This window comes from Macadamia integrifolia, chromosome 1, assembly GCF_013358625.1.
Source record: "Macadamia integrifolia cultivar HAES 741 chromosome 1, SCU_Mint_v3, whole genome shotgun sequence".
Lineage (NCBI taxonomy): Eukaryota > Viridiplantae > Streptophyta > Magnoliopsida > Proteales > Proteaceae > Macadamia > Macadamia integrifolia.
In genome coordinates, this window is record NC_056557.1 from 6,237,304 (window position 1) to 6,261,211 (window position 23,908).

The window sequence follows — 23,908 nt, forward strand, 5'->3', positions numbered from 1 at the left end:
AGGGTCGACCTTCGGTGAAGACCTAGCATCTCATAGACCCTTCGGCTGGAGCCGAGGGTTCACACTTGGTGGATTGCTTGGTGATTCCGACTATTCAAGGGTCGACCTTCGGTGAAGACCTAGCATCTAATAGACCCTTCGGCTGGAGCCGAGGGTACACACTTGGTGGATTGCTTGGCGATTCTGACTACTGAAGGGTCGACCTTCGGTGAACCCTTCGGCTAGAGCCGAGGGTACACAACGAGTTGCTTGGTGGTTGACCATCGAATGGTCCACCTTCGGCCAAGTCCCAAATTCATGCGATTGACAAACCCTTCGGCTGGAGGCGAGAGGGAAAACCTTGTAAAATATTGCTAGTAATTACAGGGTCGGCCTTCGTCTGACTTACTAACAGGTCGACCCTCGGCCAAGTCTCGGGGCCATGCGACTAAGGTCAACTAGGGTTTCGGCCCTTTGCAGTTATTTATGAATAAAAGACATCATCAAATGAACAGATGAAAAAAGACGATTGCATTCATAAAAGCCCGAAGGCAAGGATTACACATAAAGCCCGAAGGCAAAAAAGTTACACAAAAAGGCCCGAAGGCTGGTTACATAACAAGGGGGTGGTCTGTGCTGAGGCCCGAGGCGACCTCAAGAAGCATCCGTCGGGTTCGCGGCCTCGTCTTCGGCTGGGAGAGCCTCCTGGTCCGAACCTCCACGGCCAGGGGTCGGAGGGACTTCCCTATGCAGCTGGACCTCGCCTTCCTCGCTGCAGGCCCCACCGTCGGCATCGGCAACCTCGGTGGCCGATGGAACCGCCTCCACATCGTCGTCCTCGAAGATGAGGCCGCTGTCTTCGAAGGAGACCCCGGGGTAGCGGCCGAGGACCCAATCTCGGACCTCGGTAGCGCCCATTGTGTACCCCGGGGCGATGGCGTTCTTGATCTCCTCCCTGAAGGCCTCGGAGGACCGATACTTCTCGACCCCTCGGGCCTCGGCTTCCTGAATACGTGCCCTCACCTGTGACTTCAGCTCCGAGAGCTTCCGATCGCACTCTCGGCGCTCGAAGGCTAGGTCCCTCTCCAGGTCCTCCACCTTCTTGAGGAGGGTGGTGAGCTCGTTGTCTAGGGAGACCTTCTCCCTCTCGCTGACTTCAAGCTCTCGACACATGGCCTCGGCTCGAGCCGCCAGCTGACCCATCTGATTCTGAGCCTGCACGGAGCACCGAAGGTCAGAATGCAAAAAAAAATAATAATAATAATAATACAAGTAAAAGAAGGCAGGGGGACCGAAGCCTACCCCCGCCATGTAGATGCATGCGGAGGTGATCAGTGCCGTCGTCCCTTGCTTCTGGGCTTCGGTGGCATCTCGGGGAAGACTCCCCTTCATCACCAACTCTCTGGCAACCCGTCCGATGGCCAGAGTGTCGTCTTCCTTCACCGACCATTGTGGGACGAACCCCACCTCAGCCCTCGTCGACGAGACCTTCGGGCCTCGGGAGGCAGCGACGGATGAAGGGTCTTGAGCAGGTCCGTCCCTGCCAGGAGCAGCAAGGGCTTGGATAGCCTCGGCAGTCGACCCCTCCACCCTGGGCCTCTTCTTTGGGGTCTCAGAGGACGGTCCCGTCTTTTCCTTCCTCTTAGACTTCGGCTGTTGGGGGGCATCACGTGCCTTGGCTTCCTTGATCTTTGCCTGTCTTGCCGCGGCGGCGGCCTTAGCCTCGGCTCTGGTAACTTGCACTGCACGAAGAAGCAAGGGTATTAGTATGAAGGACCGACCCTCGAAGGAAACAGACGGAGGCTAGCCTAACTCACCCGGGCTAAGCCCGAACTTGAAGAGGATGGCGTCGGACTTGAGGCAGTCGGCCTCGACTGGAGAACAACCTTCTTGCCGCCTCGCCATTGCCAATGACTTCACTTCTGCCCCGAATAGGGCAGGGGCGGAGTTCACATCCCTAAGGTCCGGGATGTCCCAGACCGTGCCAAAGGGCACCCCCTCGGTCGACTTCACGAAGAAATACTTTTCCTTCCATCCGTGGATGGAAGTTGGGTAACCCTTCAGGAGCCGAAGGTCCTTTCGGGGGTAAAAGTAATACCAACCCGTAAGTCCCTTGCAGGCCTGAAGGAGGAAGCAGTTAATGAAAAGTTGAAGGGAGACGGGCCTCTTGTGCCGAACGAAGAAGATGACAAAGCTTAACGCTTGTCGCCACCCATTCGGCGTTAGCTGGGTCGGGCTTACCCCATAGTGCCGAAACACCTTGGTAAAGAAGGGGTGGAGGGGCAGCCGAAGACCTGCCTTGAAGGCCTCCTTGTATAGGCACAGCTCCTCGGGGTTCCGATAGCTGGCTCAGTTAGAAGGTCTGGGCAGACGGAGCTCGAAAGCATCCGAAACACCGAAGGAGGCCCTCAGCTCCTCCAGTTCTGGTTCGTCCATCGTGGAGACGATCTTGAGGGCCTCAACTTCCAGGGGCTCCTGGGTCTGGGCTTGGGCGTCGAGCACCCTCTCCCTGAACTCCTCGCCGTTGGAGCCACCCATGGACCCCGACGGTGAGGCCGCGGACGATGAGTCGTGGGAGGAGGGAGAGTCGGTGGAGTCCGAGGACATCCCTCGGACTTCCCCAGGACTCCTATACCTACGTTTAGGCCTTGATCTCTCATGGGACGATGGGCTGTAGCCCGACGAGGAAGACATCACTTACTTGCGGTGTCGCTAAACTAAAGGAGGACGAAGACGAGGGCTATAAGGGAGTCCGAGGCCGAAGGTGAGCTCTCCGAAGGGAAAAAGAAAGGTTGCCCCACAAATGGCCCCCCACACTATATAGATGGGGGAAGGGCGGTACGACTTCCCGAGCATTAATGGCACCGCCACGTCAGGGTACAAAGCCTCGAGGTTTGCGCCCGAATGGACCTAGCAGACGGTCTCACCTTCGGTTGGGAGTTCGGCCAAAGCCGAACGGACCTGACCGAGGGTCCCTCCTTCGGTTGGGAGTTCGGCCAAAGCCGAACGGACCTGACTGAGGGTCCCTCCTTCGGTTGGGAGTTCGGCCAAAGCTGAACGGACCTGACCGAGGGTCCCTCCTTCGGTTGGGAGTTCGGCCAAAGCCGAACGGACCTGACCGAGGGTCCCTCCTTCGGTTGGGAGTTCGGCCAAAGTTGAACGGACCTGACCGAGGGTCCCTCCTTCGGTTGGGAGTTCGGCCAAAGCCGAACGGACCTGACCGAGGGTCCCTCCATTGGTCGGGAGCTCGGCCAGAGCCGAACGGATCTGATCGAGGGTCCCTCCTTCGGCGGGGGGCTAGGTAAAGTCGAACGGACCTGACCGAGGGTCCCTCCTTCGGTTGGGAGTTCGGCCGAAGCCGAACGGACCTGACCGAGGGTCCCTCCTTCGGCAGGGGGCTCCGTAAGGCCGATCTGAAGCGACCGAAGATCTTTCTCTCGGTCGACCCCAAGCCTCGGTCACTGGTAATGTCAAGGCCGAAGGAACAAGTCAACCAAAGAAGAAGATGTTGGTTACTCCCACAGGAAGAAGCTCCTAGTGGAAGTGAGGGGGCTCCTGATATAGCCAAAATAACCTCTCGGTGGGGGCAATGACACGTGTCGCCTCTGAGACACGTGTCCTCCGCCAGACGAAGGTTCCGAGAGACCACTCACGCTCGAGCACGCTCAATCACCGAGGCACGCTCGCAAAATCATGCGGGATCGCTTCGTCTGCATGAGGGGAATATTCCCCCTAGAAGGTTGGACGTATTCGAGTGGGACGCTAAGAGGGAAGAAGGGGGAAAACCCTAAACCCTAAGAGCTATATAAGAAGGCACGGAAGAAAGGGGAAGGTAAGTTCTGATACCCTCACCATTACTCCCTTATTGAACTGTGCGGCCGACCCTGACTTGAGCGTCGGAGGACTAACCCCGGACAAAGCTCCGGGCCTCCGTCATCTGTGTTTGTGTAGGTTCGACTAGCGGGGTATTTTTGGCAGCAACACTATGTCATCGGACGAGGAAAGTAGCTAGCTGGGAAGTACTGACATGGAATGTTATCCGTGTACCCAGTTTGCCGCAAAACCAACTATATCACTTGTCTCCCTGAAACCATCGATTTGGCTTCCTTTTGAGTGACTTACACGATTAGGATCCTATAATTTGGTCTCAACAGGTGGAAGATCAAGGATAAATGAAACGCAAGGCTACAATGAAATTGATCCACAGGACGACGAAGTTGTTGGAGCCGATGAACTATGTCGGAAAATGAACGTTCTCGGGAAAAGAGGGCCTCATTTTTTATTTGAGCACGAATAGATCCCCTACGAAACCAACTCCGAATAGATCCTGAAAATAAGAGGAACAAAACCCATTTCCGAAAGTAGAAGGAGCAGAAGAAGATATAAAGAAAGAAAAAATGATTTTAATTTATGTCTTTATTTTTTCTACAACATGTAGACCTCCATGCTTGCCTTTTTTGGAGAATTACCAACATGGCAAGAATCAAGGAAGGCTTCACAAGAGTTGCAAGAACAGAGATGCCTGCAAGGAAGTTAAAGAATGCATGATCTTTGAGAATTACAGGATTTGCAAGCCATCTTTCTCATTGATTCCTCTTCTTGTTCTTCCCCTTCTTCATCATATCTTCTCTTCTCCTCTCTGTAATGCGCTTGATCAAAGACATTGCAATAGGACTCTACATCCTCTGCTCCTATAGATAGGGAAAAAAAATGCATTCTCCTTGACCTATTCCAGAGTGTTGTTGTTGGGTTTTGGGCTGCATTAATACAATTGCTCTATATGGCCCGTAGTGGTTCGACCCACTTTATTCCAGAATAGGTCGAGCCAAACCATTGTGGGAGTGGTTAGGGTTGGGTGGACTATTGCAAGTAGTCAATCTTGGGTGTCTACAATCACATGACATGATTCACAGTTATTCACAAAGTTGTGGGAGAGATCCATGAGGGAGGGAGACTGCAGGAGATCCTAGAGGTTTGTTTGTGGGACTCATTAGAGTGGCACAGTGGAAGCATGTAAGTGCTCGTGGAGGCTTCCCAAACTACACACATGCATGGTTCTAGTCCCTAATCAACTCATGTTCTTTGTTTGGACAACTATCTAAGGTTCAAATGTGTTCTAATCACCGTGAAGGGACGATCTTTTGGATTAAACTTCCTAACAATTGTTATCAAAGCCATCCTTCACGGTTTAGATCCCTAAAATCAAAATTTTTGGGTGAAAAATGAAGGTTAAAACCCTAAAAAAGTACTTTATTGGGTCAAAAAAAGGGTTTGAGGGTTTTGAGGGAAAACGGTTGTTGCCAAAATTTTTCACAATCAAAACCAATATATTTTTATATAGAAATGTAGGGCTTATCCTCATGGCTGCGTTGATCAGTCGCATGCCCCGTGGATCATCCAAACACTCCCTCACTCTCCGTCAGAGTCCGAAGAGTGATATCTGTCTATTGACTCGGTGTAGCAGGTCATCGTCGGGTCAATTTGGTTAGCGTTTCCGGGTTAACTAGCCATTTTGGTTTGATTGGGTTGACCCATTGACTCTATTGGGTTAACCCATTAGCCCAGGACCTAACCAATTGACCCAAGACCATGATCCATTGACTTGAACCGACCTATTGGCCCGAATGGGTCGACCCATGACATGGTCTGAAAACATAGATGGGCCTATCCAAAACTCAAGTTTTTCGCTCATTTGGGTCGACCTATGACCTGATTTGTCTGATCAGTGCGGTTCAACATAATTCGGCTCAATTACATTGGTTCAACCAAGTTTGATTGAACAAAAAAAAAAAAAAAAAAAAAAGAACTTTAAGGCAGGGTTCAGCCCAATTTAAATTATGCTGAGGGGCAAAGGAAAATGTATGGATTAGACACTTTAATAGTTATTATGTTGTAAATATATGGCATGGTAATGATTTTTTGGTTTGTTTTCATAAGCATACGTGTATGTCCAGTGTGGAATTGCTTAGGCAGGGTTTTATTCACTGGCCTGTTGAGCTCATCCTTTTATCATACATATTTCTCCATAGGTAATGGTTAGAGTCATATGGCTGATAAGGAGCCTGCAAGTTATTGAACAAGAAGAGAAAATCTTTTGTCATTTTGTTATTTTGTTGATTCTTAATGCTTAAGAGAACTTAATGTAAATATTAACCAAGTATGTAGGAGAACTTGGGATTTTGGATTGTAATTTTTTTTTTCACCAGGAGGCGATCCTGTTAACTCTGATATGTAATAGAACCCTATGTAGATTTTGAATGTTTTAATGTTTGGGAGCGAACGTTATGAACTATGCATGGATGTTTAGTTTTAAATTCTAATCATTTTGATCACTACCAGCTAGGGCATGACTATATTGCACCCTTTCTCAGGTTTGGTCTGGTGTTGAGCATTTTTTATATGCAAATTAGTTCAATTTTTTACGTCATTTAATTCCCAGAACAGTGCTACTGTAGGTATTTTCTCTTGTTTTTAGAATTCAGGCAAAAAATGGACTAAGTGGAGTACAAGTGTCAAATTTGGCCCAGGGAACCAAACTCTAGCCATTCTAGAAGATTCTCTCTTGGGAAAATCTACAGAATAAATTCCAAGGATTTACCATGAGATGGACGATTTCTACAAGGAAGATTTTAGGCTGAGTCAACTTTCTATTTTGGTTTTTAACCACATGTTGAGATGAATTTTTAGTAGTTTTATATTTATGATCTTCTATATTAGACAATATTCTAGAAGAATCATATCATACCTTCTATTTTGGAATTAAAGAAAATATTGTAAAAGGAATTGGATTATCTATTTTAGGTAGTTTCTATTATAGATTTTGATTTTTATTTGCTTTCTATTTTTCTTTTTTCTCATTCTTTAAGTGGCTGAGCTCTTAAATAAAGGAGCTCTCCTCTTTCTCTGAGAACACCAAGCTACCTCTCCCCTCTCTTTCTTCTTTCACTCATTAGTTTAGCTTTGAATAATTTATGTTTACAAGTTGTAATTTTACTTTAAGTTAATAGGAAGATTTAGTAATTTTCATTTTTTGTAATCTCCATACAAGTTATTGGAAGCAAGGAAGATTTAAAGATTATTTTACAAGCTGGATTTTTTTCTTCTCAAGCCTCTGCATTTCTCCATTTAGGAAAGTTATTTATTTATTTTATTTAATTTTCATTGCTATGTCTTTTATTTTTAGTTAAATTAGTATAGTCAATTCTCTTGATATTTACACTCTGCCTAATTTGGAAGTGTGTTAATTAAGCACTCGGCTTCCCTGAGTTTGACTCGTAGCTATAACTGATACTATGCGCTTGAGGTTAATGTAATTAGTTTGACTTACATTTGAGTCCAACAAGTTTTTGGAGCCATTTCCGGGGAGGCGAAGTATTTATTTTACATTTTCAACTGATTCGGAGTGCTTTGTTTTATTTATTTATTTTTCTTCTACTGAGAAGATTTGTGGGATCCGTGTTGCAATGCCAGTTACTAGACCTATAATCTAATCAGATTTTTATTTTCAAAAGAATGAAACTCCAGATCTCTACTAGTAATCACTAAAAAAAATAAAAAATAAAAGAGTGAAACTCTGGATCCCTGCCGGTAATCACTAAAAAAATTTAAATTTCTTTATTTTCTTGTTCTGCTGAGAAGATTTATGGGATCTGTGCTAGGTTACTAGACCCATAATCTAATTAGATTTTTATTTACAAAAAAAAAAAAGAGTGAAACTTTGGATCCCTGTCGGTAACCACTGACAACCCACCAAGCAGAAGACTATCTATCAACTGGTAGATCGTGTCTGCACAACCAAATCCAGAAGGGAGTAGTGATTAGCCATTGCAAAGAAAGATCGGTCTTCCCTGCTAGCACCCAGACACATGTTAGCTTAACTAATTTCTCTCTTGACTCCTTGTGAATATTGTGTATTTCTCTCTTTGCACCTCCAATCCGTTTTGTTGGGGAAGTACAATCAAGGTTTTTCATTAATCCTGATTCGAAATCAATCCAACAATTTGAATCAAATTGGAGGAAAAGGAGAGGAATTCTTTCCTTCTTTGAATACTTGTTAATATTTTATCGTGTGCTTTTGTGATATTATGTGGGCTGTGTTTAAAAAAAAAAAAAAAAAATCGTGAGCAAGGGGTGACATAATTTTGGGAGGTTGGACTTTGTATGCTCAGGTGGACTAGAAATTCTAAAAATCGTCTTAAAATAGTGAACAACCTAAAACTCTTAGGGGTAGGTTCTACCCTTCTAGGGCTGCTCAACCCTCATGCATTAGATTGCCACAGGTCCAAGGGAACAACTATAAATTTAAGTCCCACTTTATTGGTATGATAGCCCACTTTCACGGGTTGGCTAATGAAGATACTTACTTATTCCTTCGGGAATCTGAGGAGGTTTGTATTCTAATCAAGGTCCAACAATTGGCTGATGAAGCGATGAAATTAAGATTTATAACTTTTGGACTGAAGGACCAAGCTAAGAAGTGGCTCTATAGTTTGCCAACAGACTCAATAACCACTTGAGAATAATTCACAGTTGTTTTTTCTGAAAAATTTCTTTCCCCTGCATAAGACCAATAGAATTCAGAATGATATTCTTCAATTTAGGAAAAATCCCAATGAGTCGTTTTCCAAATTTAAGGAGAGGTTTAAGGACTTACTCCAAAAATGCCTCTATCACGGACTTAACACTTGGCACTTGTGCCAAATTATCTATGCGGGTATTGACTATCAGACCAAGCAGTTGTTGGAATCAATGTGACCAACAAGATTTACATTATTCACAGATGAAAACACTGCTTGGAAATTTTTTCTTGACTTGGCTGAAAAGATTAGAGAGTGGTAATCGACTCAGAAAAGTGATAGGACAAATAAAGGTTACTTTGTACAGGGTACTGTGGCCAAAGAAGTTCAACTAGATAGCATTCTCAAGAGACTTGAGGCAATAGTAGTTAAAGGACCAGCACAATTGAATCAAGTAAATCATTTTTTCCCCATGTGTAGTTGGTGTCAATCTCCTACCCATGTGATAGAGGACTTCCCCAATATCTCTAGTGTGAATGATTTGAATGTTGGTCCTCAAAATGTGAATGTCCTGTACTAGAACAACCCTTATAGTCACACTTACAACCCGAGTTGTAGGAACCATCCCAACCTTTCTTGGAATTAAATAAACAATCAGGTAGGTGGTCCTTCTAAATTTCAACCCTTGAATCAAGGTCAGTTGTTTCCCCAACAAACCAACCAAAGAAACATGCCCTCCAATCAATCCAATAGTTTTCGCCCAACTCAGTCGGTTATTCCACCACCTCATATAAATCAACCTCTAGGATACATGAGAGGAGGTGGTGATTTGTCTAGGCTTTCATCATTAGAGAAAAGTGTGGAGCTTCTCATAAGCACTTTCATGACTAGCCAATATAATATGGAGAAGCAAATCTCTCAACTTGCCAATGCCTTATATGAGAGAGAGAGAGAGAAGTAAGATGCCTAGCCAACCGGATCCTAATCCAAGAAATGCCAATCCAAACTCTTCCCCAAACCTGTTGAATTCAATTCAACAAGGTCCACCACATCCGGAGCCTTCCAACCAATGCAATGCAATCTATGCTCTAAGAAGTGGACGCGCGTATTTGAAGGATGGTCCAACCTTGTCAAATTCTAAATCTTAGGGTGACCATCCCATTGAGGTGAGTGATTCACTCCCTCCCTTTCAAGGTTCATCTGAGAAACCTAGAACTATTAGAGAAGAAACACTTGAAAGAGTCTATGTCCCTAAATCTTCATTCTCTAAAAGATTGGTAAACAATAAGAAAAACGTTGCCTATGATAAAATTCTTGATGTATTTAAGAAGCTACAGGTCAACATCCCCTTGTTGATGTAATATCCCAGGTACCCCCTTATGCTAAAGTCCTTAAAGACTTATGCACTCATAAGTGGACTACAAATGTGCCTAAGAAAGCTTTCCTGGCTGCCAATATTAGTTCTATCTTGGCTCAACCAATGGTGGCTAAATATGAGGACCCTGGGTGCCCAACAATCTCTTGTGCTATTGGTAATACAAAGATTGACCATGTTCTTTTTGATTTAGGTGCAAGCGTCAAATTTATTTCCCTACTTTGTTTATCAACAGTTGGAATTGGGAGAGCTAAAATCGACAACTGTCACGCTTCAATTAGCAAACAGATCCATCAAGACTCCAAAAGGTCTGTTGAGGATGTCTTGATTAAAGTTGGGGAATTCTTTTTCCCTGTTGATTTCATTGTTTTAGACACCCAGCTTGTCACTTCCATAAGAGATCAATCCCAATCATTTTGGGTAGACCATCTCTTGCTACCAGCAATGCCTTAATTAATTGCAGGAATGATCTAATAAACCTCTCCTTTGGCAACGCTTTAGTGGACTTTAATATCTTTAGGTTTGGCAAGCAACTTCATTTATATAAAAAAGAAGTTCATATGCTCTAGAAAATCCCAGATTCCATTGAGACATATTTTGATATTGATATTGATTTTGGATTCCAAGAGTGTATGGAACAATTAGATGACTTTGGTGAGAAAATTATGTCTAAGGTTTAGAGTCTCCAACCACCTGTGGAACCCATTGGACCCTTTTCCACTTCAATGCCCAAGCCCTCCATTGTTGAGCCTCCTAATCTTGAGTTGAAAGAGTTGTCTTCTAATCTTAAATATGCTTTTTTGGGAGAGGATCATACGCTTCCAGTTATTATTGCTTCTAATTTGACTTCTAGTCAGGAGGAGGAGTTGATCAAGATTTTAAAGAAAAATAAGAAAGCTCTAGGATGGACTATGGGTAATATCAAAGGAATTAGCTCTTCTATTGTTCAACATCATATTCATATCATTGAGGGGTCCAAACATTCAACGGAACCCTAGAGAAGAGCTAACCTAGTGATAAAGGAAGCCACTCAGAAATAAATTTTAAAGTGGATGGATAATGGGATCATTTATCTCATTTCTGAAAATCAATGGGTAAGTCCAATTCATGTAGTTCCAAAGAAATCCAGAATTACTGAGTTCAAAATGCTAATAATGAGTTAGTTCCAACTCGTATCCAAACGGGATTGAGAGTTTGCATTGACTACCGTAAGCTAAATGCGGTAACTTAGAAGGACCACTTCCTTTTGTCATTTATTGACCAAATGTTAGAGCGTCTAGCTGGCCATGAGTATTATTGTTTTCTAGATGGCTATTCCAGCTATAACCAAACCCAATTGCCCCTGAGGATCAACATAAGACTACTTTCATTTGTTAATTTGAAACTTTTGTTTACTAGCACATGCCATTTGAGCTATGCAATGCCCTTGTAACTTTCCAGCGGTGTATGATGAGTATCTTTTCTGATATAGTGGAGAGCGTCTCTTGAGCTATTTATGGATGATTTTTCCATTCATGGCTCCACCTATTCTGATTGCCTGCACCATCTCCGATTGGTATTGGAGAGGTGTAGGGAGAAGAACTTGGTCTTAAATTGGAAAATGTCATTTCATGGTGAAAGAGGGCATAGTCCTCGATCATATGATTTTCAAAGATGGGATTATGGTTGACAAAGCCAAGGTGGACCGCATTGTCAATCTACCACCCCCAAAGGACATCCTTTCCTTTTTGGGGCATGCTTGCTTTTACAGGAGATTCATTAAGGATTTTATCAAAGTGGTTAGACCTCTAACTAACCTACTGGCTAAGGATCAACCCTTTGAGTTCTCTAAATATTGTCTCGAGAGTTTCGAGTACTTGACGAAAGAGTTGACCACTGCGCCCATCATCCAACCACCTATTTGGACTGAGCCCTTTGAGCTGATGTGTGATGCGTCAGATTATGCTATAGGGGTTGTTTCGGACAAAGACTCAATAAATTTTCCACAGTGATTTATTATGCGAGTAGGACTCTCAACGATACACAACTTAATTACACTACCACTGAGAAGGAATTCCTAGCTGTTATATTTGCTTTAGAGAAGTTTCGATCCTATTTGATCAGGTCTCATGTGATCATCTATACAGACCATGTAACAATTAGATACCTTATAACAAGGAAAGATGCTAAAGCCCATCTCATTTGATGGGTCTTGTTGCTACAAGAGTTTGATCTTGAGATACGGGATGAGAAAGAAATAGAGAATATGGTTGCAGATCATCTATCTCGGCTGCCTAATTCTTTGACTAGTAAATCTCCAGTCAATGAGAGCTTTCCTAATGAGCAGTTGTTGGCGGTCTCTAGTGAACCATGGTTCACTGACATTGTCAATTATTTAGTTATGGGTGTGACTCTTTCCCATTGGTCCACCTAAGCTAAGTATAGGTTTCATTCCCAAGTCAAGTATTTTTTCTGGGATGATTTTTATTTGTTTAAGACATGTTCGGATAAGATTATCCGACATTGTATTCCTGATGATGAACAACATTTCATTCTTTATCATGCCCATCTCCTTCCCAACAAATCAAAATCCAAAACCAAAGAATTGGGAAGAGAAAGGAAAAGAAAAGAAGGGAAAGACAGAGCGGAGTAGACTTTTCGTCCAAAAACCAAGACCCGGAAAGAAAAAAAAAAAAAGTTATGGGCTAAAGAGGAGACTGGTCTTTTCAATTTTAAAATATCCTCTTGCTCTCATTTTCTATTTTCTTAATATTACTTTTAATGTGATTTTTAAATTTTTACTAGGAAGAATCGGTTGCAGCGCTTCAAAATTCTGAGGCAACGGTGATGTGTGAGACGACTGAAGGAGTACCGGTACCTTGTCAAAAGCCAAGGGTGTTAATCGATTTGATTCCGATGTATATGGTACGATTTGGTTTGATTCACATTTATTTGGTTGAAGCCAAAATCGAACTGCTTACCAAACGGTTGCACTTTTAGAAATTAGAATCGTTTAATAAACAGTTCTGTTTTCACAGTTTTCAAACTATCTAGATTTTGCGATTATACACAGTTTTGATCGTGGTTTAATCCATAGGGTTTCTAAACGGTTAACAACTGATTGGCTGGTTTATTTGCATGCCTATTAAATTTGTCTTTGTTGATAAAACTTCAATCTTATATCAAATTCAATGAGGCATTGAAAGGGTAAGGTTTTAACTACGTAACTACATAATAGGAGTAAAATATTGAATTGGCTGTTGGACAACCTCTATGGTATTTTCTTCATCCCTAAATTAAACTCATCTTGTTTACATGAAACTCATTATTTTAGTAAATCATATACTGTTTCAATGGGTTGGTTTTGACGGTATAAGCAGTTCAATTTTGACGGTGTTAATTCGGTTTGAAACTGTGAGTTAAATGGTTAAAATCGAATTGAACTGTTTAATTAATCGGTCTAAAAATTGAAACCAGAATAGAATCATTTACGAATGGCTTCACAGTTTCGGTGTAAATGGCTTGACTTGATTTTGATAAACGATTTTGGTTTTAAATTCACCTCCTTAGACTAGCGGCACACTACGATCTGCTCGTGATGGCCAGATCAAGATGGATGTCTCCACCCAAGGATATTTTTTATTGCAATGTCCCCTTCGTCGTCATCTCTTCTCTTCTCCTCTCTGTAATGAGCATGATCAGAGACAATGCAACAGGACTCCACATCCTCTGCTCCAACTGATAGAAAACAAAAAAAACAAGATTGTCTTTGACTTGTTCCAGAGTCTTGTTGATGGCCATAACCATAGCTTCATTCTCTTAGGTGACTCTTTTCCATGCTTAGTGCTCCATCTCCACCCTTCTCAAACATTCTTCCAAGTCCATTGCTCTTTAAGACTCTCTTGAAATGTCTTCATCTTTCTCTGTCAAAGTGGTTTGATTTTCAATTTATGCACGTCTGAGTTATCGAAGCCAAAGAGATGATCAGGGACTTCAGAGACGATAGAGGAAACTTAAGAGCGGCCACGTTCCAAGGAAGACATGGAGGAAATGCCACCGCCTTCACTGTTGAGAGCGTCGAAGAACCAGTGCTCACAGACGCGTTTAGATTGATGGTTATGATTGAGCTAAGGCTGCTAGCACTAGAGGACACCGTCAGAGCCTTAGACGGGAAGAGGAAGAGCCAAAGACGAGCAGTCTGACTTTCTGCACTTTACACTCTCAGCAATCTAGACTATTCATTTTGAAAACTCCACGTGTGGAGTTGTGGTCTTGAGCTACACGAGATGTAGATCACCCCTGCGCTACAGACGAGCCCGATCTGGAAGTATAACTCAGTGCAGGGGAGTAATATTCCTTGCCGTAAAATATGAAAGAAAACCATTTTTTACGTTTCAAACTTTTCGGCTTTACTCCATGGATTAGAACAGGAGGGCCCACTCTAAAGTCTACTTCTTTTTTTTTTTTTTTTTTTTTTTTGGTGGTAAGGCCCTCTTATTTACTCTTACTTGTTTTGTTTGGTTGAATAGAACTACATACAAAAAGAGTAAGAATCAAGAAAATAAAAGAAATGAAATAAAAGAAAAAGGAAAAGAATACTCCTTGGTCACATGCAACCTTTTCGCTGGCGTAAGGGCCAATGAAGAGGCACGCATGGGTATAAATAATGATGGATTTTATGGATTTCACAGGGGTGGGGCATCATTTTGCCACCCTCTATCTATGGGAGGGGGCACGTGACCAAGGAGAGTTCATTTTCCCCTAAAAGAAAATGAAAATTTTTGTGTGGTTGATTGGCAAGAAAAAAAAGAAAATAAAAGTTTTTTTCCTTTATTCATAAAAAAAATAGATATTTTACTTTATAGAGAATGATAGGCATATTGTCCGTATGCGGGTAAACTAGCAGGCGGCACCAATGAGTGTAAGACAGGATGCCATACAAGAGGGGCAGGGGCTCATCTCAAAGGGAGAAAAGAGAAAGAGATGCAATCAGCACTAGTGTGTAGTAGTGTCGAGCCTTTTCTTTACTTAAAAAAAAAAACAAAACAAAACAAAACAAAACAAAAAAACAAAAACAAAAACAAAACAAAACAAAAAAGAAGAGGAATGGATGGATACGCACACACTCTCAATAATTTCTAAGGCGTTATCGGCACAAGAAATGTGTGACTCCATGATGAGCCTTTCTAAGGAGACACGAGAATATCGCCTCCAATAAGACAGTGTCATACTATCCTTGGCATCTCGTCTTCTTAATTGCACCAAAAGAGCCCAATCCAAAGTGGGAATTTTAGTCCAATTAAGCTCCAATTACAAAGAGTGGGGCAACATCAGGCCAAGAATTGGGATCGATCAAGGTTGATATTGATTTAATCTGATTTGACTGATTCTAACTGATTTGTTATTCGATTCCTCAAACCATGTTCTGGAGGGAGCTTTCCTTTCCCTATATGAGAATAAAGCAACGTTCTCAAGACCGTTCTTGTATTTAGAGCAAATTACATCCCATCCCATCCCATCCCCTCTATACTTTGACTATTCTTGTATTTAGAGCAAATTACATCCCATTCCCTCCTGTATACTTTGACCGTATTACAAATCATCCCTTGTGTTTTCAAAAATTGCATCTGCTCCCGTGTTAATTAATGGTATTAATGGTGTTAGTGTGGTGTTAGTTTTACTTGTAAAAGATAATTTTAGCCATGTGAAGTATTCAACTAAAGCAATCACCTATTTTACCCTAATTGATTCTTATAACCCTTTTTCCCCAAATTGAAATGAGAAACGTTGTGTTCACCATCTCCGGTAAATATAATATAGTGTAAACATTAACCTACCCTTGGCGATTGTGAAGGAGGGATGAGGCGTTTTGATTTCGTGCAGCTACTTCTTTTCTAAATTCTACAATCAGTAGTGGATTGGAGAGGAAAGGAGGGGTGAGGCGACCAATAATACAAATCCAAAGGGAGGGGGGCTTTGTAATCTCTTGCTGCGAGTTTTTTAGAGTTTAAAAAAAAAAAAAAAACACCCTACTGTGTGTCTGTGCTTATGTAAGGAAGTACAAATAGTAGTAATATGATATGGAGAAAACCATATACTATTGATGATTAACCAGGACTTGTTATATAAAAATGGAATTACAGAGCAAGGGGTATTAAATAGGGGAAGATGAGAAAAGGGTAAGAGTAGGAACTGAGTAGATGATTGATTGATTTCTTACTTGGGCCTTTAGGTAATAACTAGTACCTCCATCAAGCTAGAGGAGAGACCTATTTGATGGTTGAGATTGAGCTTCAAAACCCCAATAGAACAGAGCCCTACTTGGATGGACAATTATGTAGCCTGAAAAGTGTGAGATGGGTGAGTATGAAGGCTGACCTAGGAGAAGAGTTATCCTATCAGATTTCTAGGTTTTAGATAGTGGGTAGGTGTTGTGATGCGGCAAAAACTGACTGGATGATCTTCCCTGCAGTTCTTGGTGCTCCAGCCGACCTGCACAGAAGAGAGGACAGGGGAGAGCCAGGCTGACCCGACAGGGGACTCTTCGATGCCTAAGTCAGACCTTTCCACAGCAGATGCTCAAGAGAGCTTTTCCAGTAAATGAAATGATCGATCCTTTTTTAGGGAGGCTTACCTTGACATTTATAGGCTGCTAATGGAGGGAGGATGGGAGACGTTTGTGGAGAGTCCTATTAGGCATAGAGTCCTCGAGGGTAATGACTCTCTAATACTATGAATATTCCAGATCCTAGGGTATTTCAAGGGAATATTCCCCTCTTATCTCGGAGATGCCAACCGTGTGAGAGATAGATGTCTCTGGTGACATATAGTGGATAAAGTCCTGTCGTTGTGAATAGGGATTACGTTCCTTGAATGTAGGAGTGGATGAGAGTACGTTTCTGGGAACTTTGTTGTTGACGCTGGGCCGAGGTGGCAGCATGGCCAGATATGGGGCCGAGGTGGAAGCACAACCTGATGGGAGCCAAGGTGGAAGCACGGCCCGATGGAGGGCCAAGGTGGCAGTGCAGCCCGATGGAGGGCCAAGGTGGCAGTGCAGCCCAATGAGGGCCAAGGTGGCAGCTCGGACTGATGGAGGGCTGAGGTAGCAGCACGGCCAAATGGGAGGGCTGAGGTGGCAGCACGGCCAGAAAAGGTACCCGTGTAGCATTGGTCAGGACACTCCTTGCCTGTGCTGTGGTTAGGGAGAAATACCCTCATCATGTTGGTTTGCTGTGAAGAATTGATTTCTATAATAAAGAATGATCCAAATGCAATCATAATAAACCCAAGTACAGAAGGTAGAAGGAAGAGTGACAATGCCGCAGAGGCTGAGGCTTCCAAACGGGGCAAGTAGTGTGGCCATGGTGAGCATGAGGCCATTTCCTTCCAAGTTTTGTATTGTTAGGATGATAAAATCTTAACTGCAATCTCCCTCATTATTCTTTTGCTTCGGGTTTTGACGCTTGAAGATCACCCATTAGAGTCTTATTACTTGAACATCGCTAGAGAAGAAGTAGATGCTGAGTTCTCCATTTAGTTCACCCGAAAAAGAAAGAGATAAGAAAACACAAGGGGTGGGTTGAAAGGGGTGCAACCGGGCCGGGTTGGGCTAGGGCTTTAATGTGTTGAAGTTAGGGGTGCAATAGGGCTGCATTGGGCAACAAGCCCTAGCCCAACCCTAAGTCCCCTTAATTGGGACCAAACCCGCCCTGACCCTGATTCAGGGTCGCAAAACTTCAACCCATGCACAATCCTTCAGGGTTCAGCCCAACCTTTATCCGCCCTAATTGGTCCTGATTTTTCAAGGTCGGAGCGGGATGACCTTGATTTACCCTGGCCTTAACCCTAACCTTGATCCTGGTTTGCCATCAAGGGCCGGGATGACCCTGATTGATCTTGGCCCTAACCTTGGTTTGTCATCAAGGGTCGGGTATACTCTGACCATGACCCTACAAAATATGAAATAACTAAAAAATAAAATATATTCATAAAAGAGGAGATTAAAAACACAAAATCAAAAATTACTTGTTATGAGGAGAACATCCTAAAGCAAACATTCAAACAATACAAATAACGTAAATTATTATAGTAAACAAAGAGGAGATCATCCTAACGTCCGTTAAGGGATGAAGGTGTGACACAATGTAAACTCAGGCGGTGGGATATTCAAAGATTCGAAACCCTAATGTCCTAGAGTAATCAGTGAAGATATTATTAAAGGCAGAACTTCTGCGACAGAAGGAAAGCAAGAGAGATTGGTGAGAAGACATATTAGGGGTTTTGAGGTATCAACGACTCAATGTCAAATAATATCTAAAATTAGGTTAACATTAGGGTCGCAACCAGGGTCAACATCAGGGGCAAAAACCAGGGCCGAGTCAGGCCAAAACTAGGACCAAAAATCAAGGTTGGGTTCAATGCGGGCCAAAGATATCAACCCTTACCCGCCCTGACCTTAACTCAGAGTTAAAAATTTAAAGGTTGGGCCAGCCCTCAGGGCCAAATTTTTGGGTCAGTACTTATTCAGAATCAGGGTGGCCCAAGAACGGGTTCAGGCCGTCAAGGCCAAACTTGCATCCCTAGTTGAAGTGGGAACAATATACTTCATATTAGGGTTTTGTTTTGAAAGGGTAAAAGAATCAGACCATAGTATTGAAGAGTAATATGAGTATTATTGAAATAATAGATAAACTTAATGAAATTGGTCTACTTGTAAGATCCAACATTGTATAGGGAGGGGGATGTAATTTTTGAAAACACATGAAGTGGTTTATAATACGGATAAAGTATGGGGGAAGGGGATGTAATTTGCTCTTGAATTTAACTACTGCAATCTTTTGTCCCATATGAGGCATTCCATTCTGGAAGACGAGAAAATCATACCTTTTTTTTTTTTCCTCTTCTTTCCTTTCCTATCGTTCAAAACACAACCTCAGTTAGAAAATCAAGCCTGATCACTTTGTACCTATAACACATGTCTTACTCTCATTTAAAATCTTTTAACTAACATTTTTGTCAGAACAAAACATGAGTGTTAGATTTACATGTATACTACGTTGCATAGCCAACTCTCAATAAAATCATTGGAGGATAGGATTTTTAAACAGAAGGTTCAATGGGGTAAGAAATTGCATTGAGTAGACCCAAAGATTCCCGGATCCGGCTCCTCTCATTATCCTCGATCACCCAGGGTCTTCCCACGTCTGGGAAGACGACACATGTATATGACGGATCTAACAGATCTCAGTCTTTACCCCAAAAACACTATCCATCTTTATCAGAAACCTATACCCGAGCGCATCTCCTTGTCCATACGAGTTTCAATCTGCTATTTTCTCTGCTATCCCCTCTCTTCCCACCTCGTTTGTTGCTCTCCTTTCACCGGCATTTCTCTCCAGTTAAGGTTGTGACCTAATGAACAAGAGGCAGGAAGCCCACTGAAGGAGTTGCAGCGACTGTTTTGCCGACGCCAGTGATCGAAGGCGACCCCACAAAAATCCCCAACTGTCGATCTCTTCTCCTCTTCCGATCTCTTCTCTCCCAAACTGCCGAGACCCTTTTTCAATCTCTTCTCTGCCAAACTGCCCACCCGGAGAGCTTCTGCTTCTATAGAGGCGTGGTTTTGATGACGCTGGTGATCGAAGGGGACCCTACCAAAATCCCCAACTGCCGATCTCTTCTCTTCTTACGATCTCTTTTTTTTTTTTTTCCATTTTCTTCTCTCCCAAACTGCTGAGACCCTAAGGACATAGGCGTGGTTTTTGGTTTTGCTTCACATTTTGTTTTTGATTTGAATATTTATGCTAACATTGACTTACATAGAATTGTGGTGATTGAAATTTTTTGCATTCAATTCATCTTTCAGCAAATGATAATAAGTTATACAATTAGCTTGAAGCAAAATTGCAAATCAGCTTCATGGTAATTAGCCGTTCAGGTAGGAGTGCTTGTGTGCCATGTGTTGAGCAACAAGAAGAATAATTGGTTGTCAATACTTAAGAACTATTTTTCAGGGGGTAAAACCCTTGGTCCAAACTTCAGCAGTTAGGAACTTAGGTTGCAGGGAAGATAGAAGGGGACCTTGATTAACCTGATAATAAGTCTGAAGATTTTAATTTTAGAAGTTTTAGAAAATTCATTGATGTATTGCGAAAGATCTTAACATTGTGAGGTAGTTTGATGTGATTCTATCAAATTCTGTTGTCGCTTGTTAGTAGGAGGAAACTGCTAGATTTGTGTATCTGCCTTGCTCTGTTATCTTTGTAAGTATGGTGCCTTTTTGACTATTCCTTATTGAATAGTCAATTCAATCTCCATGTTAAGATTATTTAACCATGGCTGGCAATAGTTTTTCTATGCGGTCTTGATGTTATTATTAATTTTTTTTTTTTTTTCTTTTCTTTTTTCATCTATTTAAGAGGCTTTTAGATATTATGATATTGATGATGTTATAAGCTTAGTTTTTTGCAAATTTTTTCTGGATTCTAAAGATTCTCAAGGAAGAACAGGTTAATTTGTATCAATTTGGCCATAATCCCGCTATCCAACTGATTCACTTGATCAATTGCAATGCTTATTATGAGATTTTTTTTCACACACACACTACTCACTTTTTCTCACCCCTTGAAGTGTACTACTGAATGTACACTTCTTTTCAAGCGTCGGTGGATAACTGTAGCACCTGTACAAAACCTCCTATAGATGCCCAATCCTGTTTAACAAATGATCTGTCAATTTCTCTGGAGTACATACAGCCCTTTTTAAATGTTTCCAATATAATAAACAAGTACAGAATGAGATGGTATACTTGAAGCAAAATTGCATATTTTCTTCATGCTAATTAGCTTTTATGTGAGTTTATTGTTAAATAAAGATTTTAGAGTAGTACAATTGAGAAACCTTATGTGTACAGATGACTTCTAATGTGAATGGACTTGTTAATGCAAAATGTGAACGTTGCGGTGAAAGTTGTTCAATCTTCACAACAAATGGTGGAGAACATATTGGAAGAAAGTATTTCAAATGTCCGAGGAGCTATGACTTCTTCATGTGGGTGGATCAGTATAGAATTTGACCGTGGAAAAGTCCAACGTAAGGTCAAAACAACAAGGACTAGTACGAACTATGGTCAACCTTTTTGGTGCTACCCACAATCAACTGGGGTATGACTCTCTCCTGTTTTTATGTCCATTTTTTTTAGTTTATGATTATATATTGAAGGATGACAATAATTTGTAATTACCATACAGGTTGACTAACTGTGGCTATAAAATGTTCAAATGGATAGGAGATGCAAGGACTAGCTCTACTAGCCAGTGTACTCCAACTATGTCGAGATGTTCGGATACCTCATCATCTACATCGATTTCTTCTTCACCAGATTATATCAAAGGTTATTTAGAAGGTACAATTAAGCAGTCGGTGGACCATATGAAGATATTAAAAGACGTTCTTGACTCAATCAACAAATTAGACTTAAGCGAAAAAAGAGATTAACTGTACTTTGTAATGACACTTCAAAGGAGTGCTCTAGTTTTGTAATGTTATTTCTGATTGTTTGGTTAAACTTTGTAATAGTATTTCCATAAGAATGGAAAAACCTTGCTAAGTATCTAATGGGAAAACCTAGTTATTTTACACTTTAAATTTATCTTATGGAACAACTTTTGTTATTTTCTTTATTATTCTTTAAGTCTAAAATGTCAACAGCATATACATAGAAACATGATAAAGAGTCTTGGTAGATTCGAACCACCATCTCATGGGTTTAACCCTATGTGCTCTTCCATTTGAGCTAAAAACTCACCTACAAATCAAACCAAGTTAGATAAGGCTTTGTGCAAAATTTAACGAAATCGAAAATTAGAATGATATAAAGAACAAATAGTTATCCAAACCATCACAAAAGGTCTATAACTGTTTTTTACAAGCAAAAGGCATGTAATGTGTTGTATAACATAATAAAATAAGATGAATAATCATCCAATTGTTAGTCGCATTGCTATATTTGAATCTTGAGATGAATATCCTTGCAAATGTGTTAGTTAAAATTACACTGTACAAAGTAAACAATGGGTAAGATAGTTAAATGTAATTTTAAAATGAAAATATACCAAAACAAACCTTACTGCCGATTGCTTTTCTTGAGAAGAACCAAAGGGTTTTGCATCAGTCTTTTTCTTTCCCTTTTTTATGGTTTCCACCCAGCTCTTCTTACGTTTCCCACCTTTACGTCCCTCGCATTTTCTAAAGCCTTTCACTGTGTTGAGTTGTGTATTTTCATTCAGTACCACTTGAGGTGGCACATTAAAGGTTTCATTTATCTCAAAATTCTTACATATCTCATCAGCAACCTTGTTCACGTAAGCATAACCCTCAGTTGAATTTGATGCTATTGATGCAATTCTAACTAGTTTAGAACAAAGAAACATATACCTTTGTCAATGATCCATATGGATATCTGCTACAACTTCTTTCCATTATTGTTTTGCATAACAATGTTTCTTGTTATCCGTGTCCATCTTCTCAGTATATATGCATTGGGAATTTGCTTGATATCAAAAGCATCTAGAATTTTCAAGGCATGACGACAAAAAATGTCGAAAGTTTCAAATTTTATGCAACTACATTGAATAATTCACTCAAATGGGTTATACAACACTTTAAATTCATCTTCTTGACCAACAATTGAAATCACATAGTAGCGGATCACATCAATTTCATTCTTGTACTTGATGTAGCATGTTGCAACCCATTCATACTATTTTTAAATTTCTCAAAAATCAAAGGAGTGTAAACTTCTCCTGCTTGTTGCATAATAGGTGACTTCGAAAAATAATTTCTTGGTAATTTATTTTTTGCATCAAACTCTTCCATTAACTCATTGGCACGCTTGTCGGCAACAACCCTTTCAAAGTGTTTAAAAAATTGAACAAGATCTAAGCTTGCTCTCAAGTAATCCTTTAAGTTAACATTTATACATTCACTAAGCTGTGTACTTCACAGCCCTATGGTCAATGTATTCTTCATATAACACTTGGCTCATTTTTCTTTAAGTCGATAAATCTGGTCCAACCATGAACTATTTTCAATCGGATAATCATACCTCAGTTTTCTCCAGGCATTCTCAAATTGTACTTCGTCATCATAATGGCATACACATTTGGTCAAATCTATCATAAATTTTGAACCACCTTCATCATGTTGCCCACATGTTTTATGCTATTTTGCATTAAGTGCCATGTACACAATCCATGATGTGTCTCTAGTCATACCTTAGCTATTGCCTTCCTTGCAATATCTAAATCTATGAAAATAGTTATCGACTTCTTTCGCCCATGATTTTCCAGGAAAGTCTCAAACAACCATTTGAAAGAATCAGCTGCCTCATCGTACAAAAGCGCAACCCCAAATATGATGATTCCTCTGTGATGATTGAATCCAACAAATATCCCAAATGGCCTAAATGCTTTGTTTGTGCAAAATGTTGTATCAAAACTAATGACATCACCAAACTATGCATAATCTATAAGCATGTTAGGTTCAGCCCATGAGATGTTGGTTATTTGTTCATCATTATCTAACTGCATTGAATAAGCAAATGAGGGGTTGACTCTACTCTGGTTTTCAAAGTAGGGTAGTAAACTCCCGACTTCACCGTAAGATAGGTCTCGTTGATGTTTAGTCTGAAGGTAATTCTTTTGATGTTGTCGAATATACCCCATTCTCTTCTTCCTGAATGCCTACTTATATGCTCAAACATGTCCTTTGATTTGATATCTGAATCATCGACTAAATCAATTTCAAATGCATGTAAGTCAGAAATACCCCGTTGTGATCTCATCATATGACTGGTACATGCTAAGTGAAGTATGTGATTATGTTCTTCAACAAAAGCATGACAATAGTACTTTCCACCTTCTAGAATAGCAATAGTCTTATGTGCTTGACAATTTGATCTTGTCTTTACTCAAGGCTTCACAATATAAATATCTCTCGTCTTTTTTTCGACTTCCCTGTTTATTACACACAAATAACCTTGAAGTGATGGTTTTCTTGT

At 41.3% G+C, this 23,908-nt stretch overlaps 1 long non-coding RNA gene across 1 annotated transcript; it reads left to right on the top strand.

The window, feature by feature from the left end:
- Positions 1-18,832: 18,832 nt before the first annotated feature.
- Positions 18,833-21,495, top strand: LOC122075073. The gene is made up of 2 exons (XR_006139180.1): positions 18,833-21,011; positions 21,099-21,495. It is a non-coding gene; the product is annotated as an uncharacterized LOC122075073 (long non-coding RNA).
- The last annotated feature ends 2,413 nt before the right edge of the window (positions 21,496-23,908 follow it).